A 14,185-nucleotide genomic window follows, 5' to 3' on the forward strand; every position below is an offset into this window, starting at 1 on the left:
GTGCATTGTTTCTTTCTCCCATAAAGTTCCTTTCTGAATCTTTTAGGCTCTGAAATAGAAGTATATATATATATATTTTTTGAGAAAGCGTGTTATAATGGGGAAAGAGTAGTGCTTGGTAAAAATGATGGGTAAGCAGTTTTTGAGATTTGTCTTTTGGGCTACGACATACAGCATATAAAAATTATAAGACAATGCAGCACAAGACTATTACTTGGTTCATCATCCTCCAATGCAGTTACTTGGAAAAGGAGTCCTTACTAAGGATTTTCAAGTATATAAAATATTATGATATGACCTAATCTTTTACAACTTATTTGAGGACAGAAAAAGAGAAAATGAATAAAAATTATACCATGAAAGACTTAGGTCAGAAACTATTTTCTGACTACAAGCATTGTTAAATCAATATCCAGGTATACTTAGGAAGAGAATTATCTTTGCCAAAAGTCTTTAATAGTAGAGTGCATTTATTTCGTCTGTGATTGTTTAGGATATAGCACTTCCTGAAAGACTAAACCAAGATTTCTTCATTTTGTGGCTGTGCACACTTAGATGAACATGTAATAAATCCAAGCCTTATTTTAAAACCATTACAAAACAAGTGTGAATATCATTTCTCTGAAGAGTTAAAAATACAAATTTTATATTGTTTGTAGGAAACAGTATTACATATCACAAAATGTATGGGTTGGATAAAAGATAGTTTTTTAAAGCTTTAGTAAAATTTGCTCATCTGTTTTGTATATAATTATAATTGAGTGAATTAGATACTTTTCAATCCATTGAAATCCCCCTTTACAAATCATGAGTTTTGATGAGCTAAGATTCTATTTCTACGTTGGACTTTTCATTTTAGGAGATCATTTCTTGGTCACTATGTTACCAAAGCATTGGCTTATTTTATGGTAAAATGTGTGCTTTGAGGTTTCCCATCACCTTTTGGGAAATTGTAGAGTAGGGAAGGGATAAGGATTCTGATTTGTTTTCATTTCTTTCACGATATCATCTAACCACCATCTGGAGTAATGGCGTAGTGGTACATAATTATATACATTATGTGTTTATGCTGTCCTGTGAGGCATCCAGAGTTGGTCGCTGTCAGAGGCAGGATATCAGACTAGATAGGTTATTGAACTGTGCTTGGTTGTGCCATTCCTAGTTATATAAATTTATGCAAAAAATGATCACAGTATTTGAGATTTCATAGCATAAAAGTCAAAGAATTTTTTCACTTTTGGCTTAGCTCTAACCCTTTTCTTGTATTTATAATACTCTCTTTCAGAATGAGATCATATAATAGAGTGTGCAGTCACACAGAATGTTATATATGTAAAATGAAGAGATTATAGATGAACATTTTCCTGAATATTATTTCATATGATCATGTAATGAAAGAGCTTATAATTTGTGTTTCTAAATTGATGTTACATTTGTATGGTAATATGCATTCATTTTCTTTTTTGGGCATAAAATTACATTAAAAAGTAAAGACTTCACCTACTGGTTAAAGGCAAAGAGAAAGTAACATGATGGGAAGACATTTGAAACTGTACTATTCCAATTATCTACACAAGTCATCTTCTGCCTAAATGTGCAATTTAAAATTCATCATTGTGTCCTATTCTTTGCAACTTTAATAGAAAGCATATGTTGAAGATAAATAGGTGTAGGCCCTGAATATATTGGCAGCAGTAGCCAGCTTTTAGCCAAAGTTCAGTAGAAGGATAGAAAATTTCAACACAGGGTATGTTTGTTTGCACGTGTGTGCGCATGCACAGGCATGTGTGAATTTGTTCCATAGTAAGACCTTATGATTAGAAAGATATAAAATCATTTGCTTTTTATTAAAATACTAGAGGCCCGGTGCACAAAAATTTGTGCACTCGCGGGGTGGGGGAGTTCCCTCAGCCCGGCCTGTGCCCTCTTGCAGTCTGGGACCCCTCGGGGGATGACCACCTCCTGGCTTAGGCCTGCTCCCCGGGGGATTGGGCCTAAGCTGGCAATCAGACATCTCTCTGGCAGCCCGGCAGCCCTCGGGGGATGTCCACTTGCCAGTGGGGAACAGACCTAAGCTGCAGTTGGATATCCTTAGCGCTGCTGAGGAGGCAGGAGAGGCTCCCATCACCACCGCTGTACTGGCATCCATCAGCCTGGCTTGTGGCTGAGCAGAGCTCCCCCTGTGGGAGCGCATTGACCACCAGAGGGCAGCTCCTGCATTGAGCATCTGCCCCCTGTTAGTCAGTGTGTGTCATAGTGACCAGTCATTCCCAGTCTTTCTGCTGTTAGGGTCAGTTTGCATATTACCCTTTTACTATATAGGATAGAGGCCTGGTGCACGGGTGGGGGCAGGCTGGTTTGCCCTGAAGGGTGTCCCGGATCAGAGTGGGGGTCCCCACTGGGTGCCTGGCCAGCCTGTGTGAGGGGCTGATGGCTGTTTGCAGCTAATCACACCCCCTTTAGGGTGGGGGTCCCCACTGGGGTGCCTGGCCAGCCTGGGTGGGGGCTGATGGCTATTTGCAGCTAGTCACACCCCCTTCAGGGTGGGGGTCCCCACTGGGGTGCCTGGCCAGTCTGGGTGAGGGGCTGAGGGAGGTTTTCAGGCTGGCCGGCGACTGAAGCTCCAGCCTCTGCTGGGGTCCAACCCCAATGGGTCCAGGGGTTCCCCAAAGGTGTGGACGGAGTCGGCAAAGAAGGAATGACACGGAGACAGCATTCAGTTGATCAGCAGCCTTGCCAGGATCTCTAGCCAGGATCTCCAGCGAAGTTCTGGTTAGGATCTCCAGCCAGGTTCTGTGTCCATGTTCTCTTGCTAGGTTCTCCAGCCAGGTTCTGTAGCCATGTTCCCTCTCTAGGTTCTCCAGCCAGGTTCTGTCCAGGTTCTCCAGCCAGGTTCTCCAGCCAGGTTCTGTAGCCATGTTCCCTCTCTAGGTTCTCCAGCCAGGTTCTGTCCAGGTTCTCCAGCCAGGTTCAGTCACCAGGTTCTAGTCAAGTTCTCTTGCCATGTTCTATCCAGGTTCTGTAGCCAGGTTCTGTCTCTAGGTTCTTCAGCCAGGTTCTTTCGCTAGGTTCTGTCTCTAGGTTCTGTTGCCAGTTTCTGCCCAGGATCTTTTGCCATGTTCTCTCCAGCGAAGTTCTTCTGTGTCTAGGTTCTGTGTAGGTTCTGTCTTCTGAGTTCTGTCTTGTTACATCTGTATTTATACCAGTTGATTCCAATCCTATCAATCTCTATTCCAAAGGTTAGGGCGTTTCTTATCTCCATTCCAGGGAGTAAAGATTATGTAGCTTAAGCATGATTGTTCATAGTTAAAGTGATTAATTACCCGCCTGGCACTTAGTTAAGAGGTTTTATTCCCTCCCTAACTTCAGGGGAAAATCCCTACCTGGGGAAACAACCTTTTTCAGAGACCTTGGTTAAAACACGTAGTGCCAAGAAGGTGAGCAAACATATTAAGAACAGTATGCCATATATGCCAGGTCCCTTGAAACAGCAAGCATGGACCGGCTCCCGGCAAGCCTCTCCTTTTTTTCTTTCTTTTTTTATTCTGGGATTTATTTCCTTCTATAATTGAAACTTTGTTGCTTTCGGAGCTGTTGCTTTCAGAGCTCAGAGCCGGGCCGCGGCAGGCGGGGAACCTTGGCTTCCTCCATCACGGAGCAAGCAAGCCTCCTGCTCGCTTCAGCTGTGTGGCTGCCGGCTGCCATCTTTGTTGGCGGTTAATTTGCATATCGCCCTGATTAGCCAATGGAAAGCATAGCGAATGTACGGTAAATTACCCTTTTTGTCTTTTATTAGATAGGATAGTAAACTCAGGAATTTGGGCTGAGGATTGAAGATAGTCTTACGTAAGGGTGAATTATGGGTTTATTTTTGTAAAAAATTGAGTTTTATTATGTTTAAATATAAAGAGTAACTAGAGTAGGTTAATAAAGTAGCCAGCAGAGGAAGGGACTTGCTTTAATGACATAGACAGAATTGGTAATTAGTAAGTTATTTCAGTATATGATACTTAAAAGTATATAATGTTTAAAGAAAATTTATTGAATTTATTTCATTCTATATTCTGAAAAGCTTTAAGAGATTAGTGTTCTTCATACTAATTAAGATTTTAAGTGAAGTATTGAGTGTGGTTGAGATCACAGGAATTTGATTTTGACAGATTTTGTTTTCAAGCCCAATTTCTTCCCTTTACAGCACTGTGACAATCAGAGAAGCTACTTTATATTTCTAAGCCTCCATTTCCTCTGGTCTTTGCCTGGCTGGCTCCATTTGATCATTTGGATCTCATTTTAAATGTCTTCTCTTCAGAGTTGCCTTCCTCACCCACTCAATCTAAAGGAGCCATCTAGTCCCTTTCTGTCAGGACATTCTGATTGTGTTATCTGTGTAGTCTCATTGCCATCTGATACTGTTTCTTGTTTGTTTCTTGTCTCTTTCCCCACTAAAATCTAAGCTCTGTGAGAGCTAAGGACCTCATCACTTAGAACAGTGCCTGAATGAATGAATAAAAGCCTTTTCATGAAGACTGTTCAAATTCGAAGTGTTTATGGCCTGGGATGTGTTAATCAGGGAAAATGGTTTTCTTAATGAGGAAAAATACGTATATAGATACAGGGAATCTGTTAGATGGTCTTCAGAACCAATTGGGCTACTGAATTCTGTCCTGGTGCATAATGTCAGAGAAAGTTTCTTTGGAAATGCATCGAAGTTATACAATACTGGACCATGTTTGAGATAATGTCATAGGTTTTATGTCATGATTTTAGGGTAAATAAACATAAAAGAATTAAGAATTTTGCTTCTTTTTCCTAACATGTGACTTTTACATAATGGTAGGACCCTACATTTTTGCCTTTTTATTTATAAATTTTTTATTTTTGCATTTATTTAAAAGATCATAATCTGTATTAACATACAGTTTTAATCCCATCCCTCCTCCCAGTGTTTCAGGAAAGTTTTCAAATTGAAATGAAATGAACATTTAGGAATTTTTTTAAAGAATAATTTTAATTTTAACCCATGTTTTATAATCCCATGACTCTTTAATTTGTCATTTCGTTATTTTCTATCTTTAAGCTGTTATGTTTTTCTACTATCTGATCCATCAGCTAGTTTCTCCCCTGACTAGCTAACATTCTCAGTTGGATAGATTGTAAACAGAAATTAACAGGGGTTGCATAGGAGCTGCCCTCTTCCTGATTTATAGGTTCTTAGTTAGTGGAGGGGTGGTGGTTATCCGTAGCTTGTATTGGGGATAGGAATTATCATGCTCAAGGACAGAGTGGATGGATGAATGATTTCTACTCTTAAAGATATTAACCAGATCCTTTCCCAAATAAAGACTAATAACTCAGATTTTTAAACAATCTTCATGACAGATGAGGGCATAGAGAAGAGTGCATCAACACTAATTAACAATGTTGAGTGTATATTCTTCTTAACAGTGATTGATTGTTCTTGGAGTACTATCTCTGCTCAGGAAGTGATGTTTTACACTGCCAGGTTCAAAGGTTACATTTTAATGTACCCTGTAAGTTGTGTTCTCTGAACTCAGTGGAAATGTATTAGTAAAACAAGTAAATTTCAAGTTGAAAATTTTACTTATGCACTCAATAAAATTATCACGAAGCTTTTAAAAAGGCTGTTCTTTTTGTCCATAGTAGAGGAGTATAAGAGGTGGGCATACATCCATTTTGAAAAACTTAATGGGAATTTACATGAAAGTCCTTGCCTATACTGTGACTCTTTTGAGTCTTCAAAATTCTTATTTTATATGGAGAGTAGAAATGTGAAACTTGGATTTTTATTTTGAAGGATTCAAATTAACTTCTACAATATTATAACAAAGTGAATGAGTGAGTCATTATCAGTTTACTTAAGAGAATTTAAAATTTATAAGGCATAAACAAAAACTTTCGAGGATTTGAAAAGTTCATTTTGTTTATACATTCTAAATTAAAACATTCTGCTCCTTGTCCATTTGTTTTAATACTTTGGTTCTTTTTCCTGGGAATAGTATCCCAAAGTATCATATCCAAGTGTCTTTTTCAGATGGACCTAACATTTTGGTTTTGATTGCTTTCTTATTTTTGCTTTTTAATTTCTTTACATGTAAATTTGACAAATACAGCTATGTTAATTTACTTACTGGAAGATGCTGATATTCTTATACTAAAAGCATCAGTATTCTGTACACTGAGTGAGAGAGTATTTTAATGTATGCACTCAAAGCTGTTCTCTTGTATCTTACCTCAACTCCTACTGTACTTTTAGAGCATTTTGATATAATTCCAAGCTTAATTGGTTTAGTAGTTTTCTCAAATTAAAATTAGATATAAAGAGGGACAGACCTAGGAAGAAGATGGATCAGGAAGAGCTTTGTAGGCCATTGTAAGGGCTTTGACGTTTACTCTGTGTGATGGAAAGCCACTGAGGGCCTTGATCAGAGTGAAGTGGTTTAGCTTGAAAGGATCACTGCAATTTTGTTTTTTGAGAATATACCATAGTGGGTAATTCAGGTGAGAAATAATGGGGGCATGGAGCAGGGTGATAGCAGTGGAAATAGTGAGAAGAGGTTGGCTTCTGGATATATTTTGAAGGCAGGGGTGATGCATTTTTTCATAGAATAGTTGTAGAGTAGAGGAGAGAAGATAAAGCCAAGATTTTTTGAATAAGCATCTTGAATGTTGAAGTCCAATTTACTGAGATGAAGAAGAATGTGGAATTAAAAGTTTGATTTTGAGAGAGAGAGAAAGCAAGAGAGGAAGTAGATAGAGATAGATATTCAATTTGTTGTTCCAATTATTGATGCATTCATTGGTTGATTCTTGTATGTGCCCTGACCAGGGATTGAACCTAAAACCTGAGCATATCCGGACAACCCTCTAATCAACTGAGCTACCTGACCAGGGCTGTTGTTGCATTTTAATATCTTTTATATAGAGTAACAGTATGAGCACAGACTTCTGAGTAAGACTACTTAGGTTCAGATATGGGCTCACTGATAAGATACTTGTCCCCTTTATAACTCAGTTTTCTCATCTATAAAGTAGGAATAATAATAGCTCCTAACTTACAGGAAGGTTGTTGTAAGAATTAAATAGATATAAAGCTCCTAGAACCATGTCAAGTATATATAATAGGTGCTATATGTGTTAGTTGTAATTGTGTTCCTCATTCTGTCTTCAAATCCTGTGTTCTAGTTATGGGTAATCAGAGGAGGTACTGTTAAATCAGCCAATCTATTTTTAATTAAAAGATTTAAAACTAAAAAAACATTGACAATGTTTTGAAATGTCTTTGAAATACATAAATATTGATTAAAATGGTTATAATTAATGTTTGGAAGCCAACCTTCACTTCACTTGTAATTTAGAAGTATATTTTTCTGAAAAGTTATTTAAATTTAATTGATGGAGTTGATATAGTTTTAATATTCAATCTGAATGGTGAAAGCTGGTATACAGTTGCCATGAATTTTTATCTCAAGTTTATTTTGCTCTGTAGACATGTGCCTAATAAAAAAAAGATGCTGCATAAACCATCGTTTGAGTTTGAATGTGCTTCTGTTTTTGGTTGAGGTATAAATGTTATTTCTGGCTGTGTCCTTCATACTTAGCTCTTCTTACAACAAATGGAAAGGCCTTAATTGTACCTAAGGGAATAGTTAATTCACAGTGGACATACATATGGTGGACAAAAGCCGAGTCTAGTAAATGAAATAAAATTATAAATGATAAACATATGAATGCTTACAAAGTCTGTCTGGCAGCTATGAAAGATAGAGTATTGTTTGAGATTAGCAAATTTTGTGTGTAGCATAATAGTAATAATTCTTTTCTTGGCATGTTTGTTACGTATATATAAATTTGATTACAAGACAAACTCTCAACTTATGTAAAGCATATTTGTCTTCTTTTATTGTTCACTAAGCTTTGTGATGTGGCTTTGATGTCAACAATAGAGGCTGATGATCTCACATTTTTGGAAAGTTACTGCTCTTTTGATTGGGAGCAGTTAATTAGCATTAACCCAGAACAGCTCTTGGGCTTTATGGATATGTGGTTACACTGCTCCAGCAAAAGGTTAAGTATTAATGGAAAATGGTCACAGCCCTTTTACTTAAAGAAAACATGTTACTTGTAAGTTTTCTTTTGATTTTACTTTTACAGTTACATTGAATGTCTTCATTCATTTAGCTATCCATAAAGCAAATATTGTTGCACATGCAGTGGATAATACGTCTTTTTAGGACTACTTGTGTGGTATGTCACAGATCATTAACTGCAAGTAACCACCTGACTTGAGGGAAGCCTGGAAGCATCATTATAGTGAACTAAGCTTTTATTTAGGTATCACTGCAGCACATTGATTTATTGAAATGTCACCAATTGCTACTATGAAAATATATTCTCATTATCATTCAAGGAATGGGAGAGATTAACTGTTGTATACAGTAAAAGAGATAAATATTGTTAATAATGGGAAAACATAATAAATGTTATGGTTTGTATTTTATCTAACAATTACTTTTAAAGAATTGACTTGGTGATTAATTAACCTTAATTAGGTGATTCTTTAGGATGTTTTCAAATTTACCTGTGATTCTGTATGTGTTAAAGGTATGTTCAGAATTCTCCCTAATTTGAAATACCTTAAAATTAAGCAGCATAGAAAGGCAATAGTAAACTTAATATAATTATTTAATCCATAAAGTAATACATTCTTTCTGTTAGCACATGGCTACATGCTAGGTACATATATTATGAACCCAGCCTTGAGGAAATGTGTTGTTTTGTTGTGGAAGTAAGATTAACATAGTGGACAAAAAGTACAGAAGAAAGTCAATATGTAATTTAGTTATATCAGTGGGAGGGGAAATTGTCAGTTGAGGATTAAGAAGAATGTGGAACTCAAATTTAGTATTTGAAAGTAAGGTTTGGATATATAATAGAAGGACTGAATTTCTGGTAAAATGTAACATATTAAGATAAAATGTATTTTGAGACATTGACAAAAATCTTGAATCTTTAAGTATTTGATTCATTAAATAGAGTCTATGCCAAGTATTTACTATATTTTCAAAGCCAAAGGAAGGGTGAAAGTGAGTTGACTTACAGAAATACAGTATTACAAATGACTTTTGGGAGCACACCTAACAAAATGAATTCTCTTTTTTTTTACTGAGTGTGGTAGGTTTAATTCCAAAAGCTTATTTTACCTCTTTTTGAACTAATTGACTTTTTTTCTATTGAATTTTCTTAAATTTAGTAAATATGTACATATGGAACTATCAACTTTAAATTATTTTTGGAAAATGATGAGTGCTGGGGTCCAACCCCAGCAGGTTCAGGGGTCCCCAGAGGTGTGGACGGAGTCAGCGAAGAAGGAATGACACAGAGACAGCGTTCAGTTGATCAGCAGCCTAGCCAGGATCTCTAGCCAAGTTCTGGTCAGGATCAGCAGCGAAGTTCTGGTTAGGATCTCCAACCGGGTTCTGTGTCCATGTTCTCTTGCTAGGTTCTCCAGCCAGGTTCTGTCCAGGTTCTCCAGCCAGGTTCAGTCACCAGGTTCTAGTCAGGTTCTCTTGCCAATTTCTGTAGTCAGGTTCAGTCCAGGATCTTTTGCCATGTTCTCTCGCTAGGTTCTGTCTCTAGGTTCTGTCTCTAGGTTCTGAGTAGGTTCTGTCTTCTAAGTTCTGTCTTGTTACATCTGTATTTATACCAGTTGATTCCAATCCTATCAATCTCTATTCCAAAGGTTAGGGCGTTTCTTATCTCCATTCCAGGGAGTAAAGATTATGTAGCTTAAGCATGATTGTTCATAGTTAAAGTGATTAATTACCCGCCTGGCACTTAGTTAAGAGGTTTTATTCCCTCCCTAACTTCAGGGGAAAATCCCTACCTGGGGAAACAACCTTTTTCAGAGACCTTGGTTAAAACACATAGTGCCAAGAAGGTGAGCAAACATATTAAGAACAGTATGCCATATATGCCAGGTCCCTTGAAACAGCAAGCATGGACCGGCTCCCGGCAGATGAGGTACAAATGAACTACCTGATAATCTATTGGACACATATAAAAAGTAACTTTTTTTTGGGGGGGGGGGGTTATTCTACAGTTAAATTTTATTTTATTTTATTTTTAATAAGGGGCTTTACTTAGTATTGTTATAACCCATCAGTCTCTGTATCATCAAGGATTTTATATTGATATCTTTTTTTCAAGAGGAATGTCAAAAAAGTTTCAGGTCCAATATAGTAGTCATGTCGCACTTGATGTGATTAGTTGGTCTCTGTATTACAAATAATTTAATAATAATAAAGTAAATATATGATAAATATGTACTTTAATGTGAGTTATATATCTATATATCTATATATATATATAGCCATATATACAAGGGTGGGCAAAAGTAGGTTTAAAGTTGTATGTGTAACAGTTTGTTCTTGTATTATTTATTAATCATTGTATTATTTATTTGTATTAAAACTGTAAACCTACTTTTGGTTATATATATATATATATATATACACATTACTTTGTATTTTGATATGCTTTCTAAAGAGGGAGAGAAATTGATAGAGATACAGTTATATAGTCAGTGCTTGGGGAATTGTACATATATAATTGTGTTTGAGGCCATTATTTATTGTGTGTTGTATTGCAGAAAAATTTATTCTAGTGTTGGGAAGATATAAAAATTTTGTATGCATGATGTAAAGTTTTGTTGTCCATGAATTAATTTAGATTGGTAAGATAGTAATCAGAATATTTCCTATCATCACAAGAGACTTACCACTTTTAAAATTTTATGATATTACTAGTAGCTCAGTGCACAAAATTCATGCACATTAAAAAGGGAATTAATTGCCCTAACTGGTTTGTCTCTGGATAGAGCATTGGCCTGCGGACTCAAGGGTCCCAGGTTCGATTCCGGTCAAGGGCATGTACCTTGGTTGCGGGCACATCCCCAGTGGGGAGTGTGCAGGAGGCAGCTGATTGATGTTTCTAACTCTCTATCCCTCTCCCTTCCTCTCTGTAAAAAAATCAATAAAATATATATATTTTTAAAAGTGGAATTAATTAGCAAACTGGCCACCTGTCGATTCCATGAGGAAAGGGTCTCCCTCCTCCCCCCTGTCAGGGTCCGGGGTACAGGAGAATGGGGTTCCTGGCTGGTAGGCCACTGACAGCAAGCTATCCAACAGTGGATTCTGTGAGGAATGGGGCTCCCTCCTTTCTACTGTCAGGGTCTGGTTTGAAGTTCGGCCATGCCCCCTGTTGGGCCAGACCCAGAGTTCTACCATGCCGTGGCCTCCACCTCAGCAACCCAGGACTGACTGCTGCTGGGTGCTCCTGGTGCTCTGAGGGTGGGTTCTTCCCTCAGGCCAAACGGGAAACAGTTGGGGAGGACGCAGCCCTTGGCAAAACGACTCAGGATTCAGTGGGTCCACGCGCCAAGGGCAGGTTCCTGCCTTAAACCCCGCTCTCACCGGAAATAGTTCCAGGAGACAGTTTGGGGGAGGGCGCAGCCGTTGCCAAGACAGCCCCTGCAGAACTGATTACCTTCAGCTTGGTCATGCTTCTAGCTTGATGTTACACCCAAACAGCTCCGGGAAACAGCTCAGGGAGGGTGCAGCCCTTGGCAAAGCGACCCAGGATTCAATGGGTCCATGCTCTGAGGGCAGGTTTCTGCCTCAAACCCCGCCCCCACCAGAAACAGCTCTGGGAAACAGCTTGGGGGAGGGCACAGCCGTTGCCAAGACAGCCCCTGCAGGACTGACTTCCTTCCGCTTGGTTGCGGTGGTTCAGGTCGTGATGAACACCACTCATGGTTTTTATATAAGTAGATAGTTATGGGATCTTTTTATCAGGATATACTTTACATAGCATAAAATTCACCATTTTAAAGTATACCCACTAGGTTGTGTAACTGTCTAATTCTAGAACATTTTCATTACCCCCCCAAAAACCCTATACCCATTAGCAGTCATTACCCCTTTCCCTTCTTTCTCCTCCTCCATAGCCCCTGGTAAGTACTAAACTACTTTCTGTCTCTATGGGTCTGCTTATTGACATTTCATATAAATGGAATAAAGAAATATATGGTCTTTTGTTTCTGTCTTCTTTCACTTATGTTTTCAAGGTTCATTCTTGCTATAACAGGTATCAGTACTTCATTTATTTTTATGGCTAAATAATATTCCATTGTATGGATATGTCATCACATTCTGTTTATTCATCAGTTGATGGATATTTGGGTTGTTTTCAATTTTTGGCTATTATGAATAGTGCTGTTATAAACATTTGTGTACAAGTTTTTACTTGGACACAGGTTTATTTATTTTGGGAAGATAACTAGGAATGGAATTGCTGGGTCATAAGGTAATCCTGAGTTGTCCAGACTATTGTCCAGAGCAGCTACACAAACCCAACATTTCTATCAGCAATGTGTGAGGGCTGCAATTTCTCTACATTCCCCCCAGCCATTGTTTTACTTTTTAAAAATTATATCCATCCTAGTGTGTGTGAAGTGATGTCTTATTGTGGTTTTGATTTGCATTTCCCTAACAGTTAATGATGTTGAGTATCTTTTTATGTACTTAATGCCTATTGTATATTTTCTTTGTAGAAGTGAACATTCAAATCATTTGTCCATTTTTAAATTGGATTGTCTTTTTATTGTTGAGTTGTAAGTGTTCTTTTTTAAAAAAACATCTATTTTTATTTCAGAGAGGAAGAGAGAGGGAGAGAGAGATTGAAATAGCAATGATGAGAGAGAATCATTGATCGGCTGCCTCCTGCATGCCTCCCACTGGGGATCAAACCCGCAGCCTGGGCATGTGCCCTGAGTGGAATTGAAACCGGGACCCTTCAGTCCGCAGGCCGATGCTCTATCCACTGAGCCAAACTGGCTAGGGCTGTAAGTGTTCTTGTTTATCAGATAGATGATTTGTAAACGTTTTCTTTGATTCTGCAGGTTGCCTTTTCATTTTCTTGGTAGTAATGTCATTTGATACATAAAAGTTTTTAACTTTGATAAAATCCAATTTATCTATTTTTTTCTTTGTTTTGCTTATGCTTTTGGTATTGTATCTAAGAAATTGTTGCTTATCCAAGGTCATGAAGATTTATAACTATGTTTCAAGAGTTTTATGGTTTTAACTCTTAGGTTTAGGTCTTCAATTCATATTGAGTAAATTTTTTATATGGTGTCATTAAGAGTCAAAATTCATTCTTTTCATGTGGATATCCTGTTGTCCTAGCACAATTTGTTGAGAGACTATTCTTTTCCCATTGAACGGTCTTGTCATTCTTGTCAGAAATCAGTTAGCTATAGATGTATAGGTTTATTTTTGGACTCTTCACTTATATTTCATTGATCTGCATAACTATCCAGTACCACACTGTCTTATTAATGTAGCTTTGTAGTAAGTTTTGAAATAAGGAATTGTGATTCCTCCTGCCTTATTCTTTTCCTAGATTGTTTTGACTATTCTGTATTCCTTTCATTTCCACATGAAATTTAGGATTAGCTTATCCTTCTGAAAACAAGTTAGCTTGGAATTTGATGGGCACTGTGTTGAATCTGTAGATCAATCTGTGGAACATTGCCATCTTATAATATTGAGTCTTTCAATCCATGAACATGGGGAGTCTTTCCATTTAATTCATTTTACTTTATTTCAACAAAGTAGGTTATAGTGGTATGTTGTTTTAATTTCCATTTCCTTGCTAACATGTTTGGAACATCTTTTCACATATGTATATCTTGCCATCTGTATATCTTCTTTGGTGAGGTGTCTGCTAAGGACTTTGACCCATTTTTCAACTGGGTTGTTTATTTTCTCAATGTTCAGTTTTAAGAGTTTTTATATATATATTTTGGATGACACTACTTTATCAGATGTGTCTTTTGCAGATATTTTTGGCCAGTCTGGGTCTTGTCTTCTCATTTTCCTGACATTGTTTTTAGCAGAGCAGTGTTTAATTTTAATGTCCAGCCAGAGCGGGAAGAGGTTGGAGACAAGGCGATGGGGTGCTTGCCTTTGTTTTCTTTGTCCTTCATTTCATTATTGACTATTTTCTTGAGGGTCAACAGGTCTGTAGCCTTACATTCATGTTTCTGATTCTTTAAGATTTAAAGACTCTTGCTTATTCCTATTTAAATATTAAGATAGGA

At 37.5% G+C, this 14,185-nt stretch overlaps 1 protein-coding gene across 3 annotated transcripts in view; it reads left to right on the forward strand.

Moving 5' to 3' along the window:
• The window catches only part of RAB28 (RAB28, member RAS oncogene family), a 64,106-nt gene that overhangs the window by 24,325 nt on the left and 25,596 nt on the right, over window positions 1-14,185 (forward strand). The window lies entirely within an intron of this gene.

Source organism: Myotis nattereri (assembly GCF_964212035.1).
Source record: "Myotis nattereri genome assembly, chromosome: 1".
Lineage (NCBI taxonomy): Eukaryota > Metazoa > Chordata > Mammalia > Chiroptera > Vespertilionidae > Myotis > Myotis nattereri.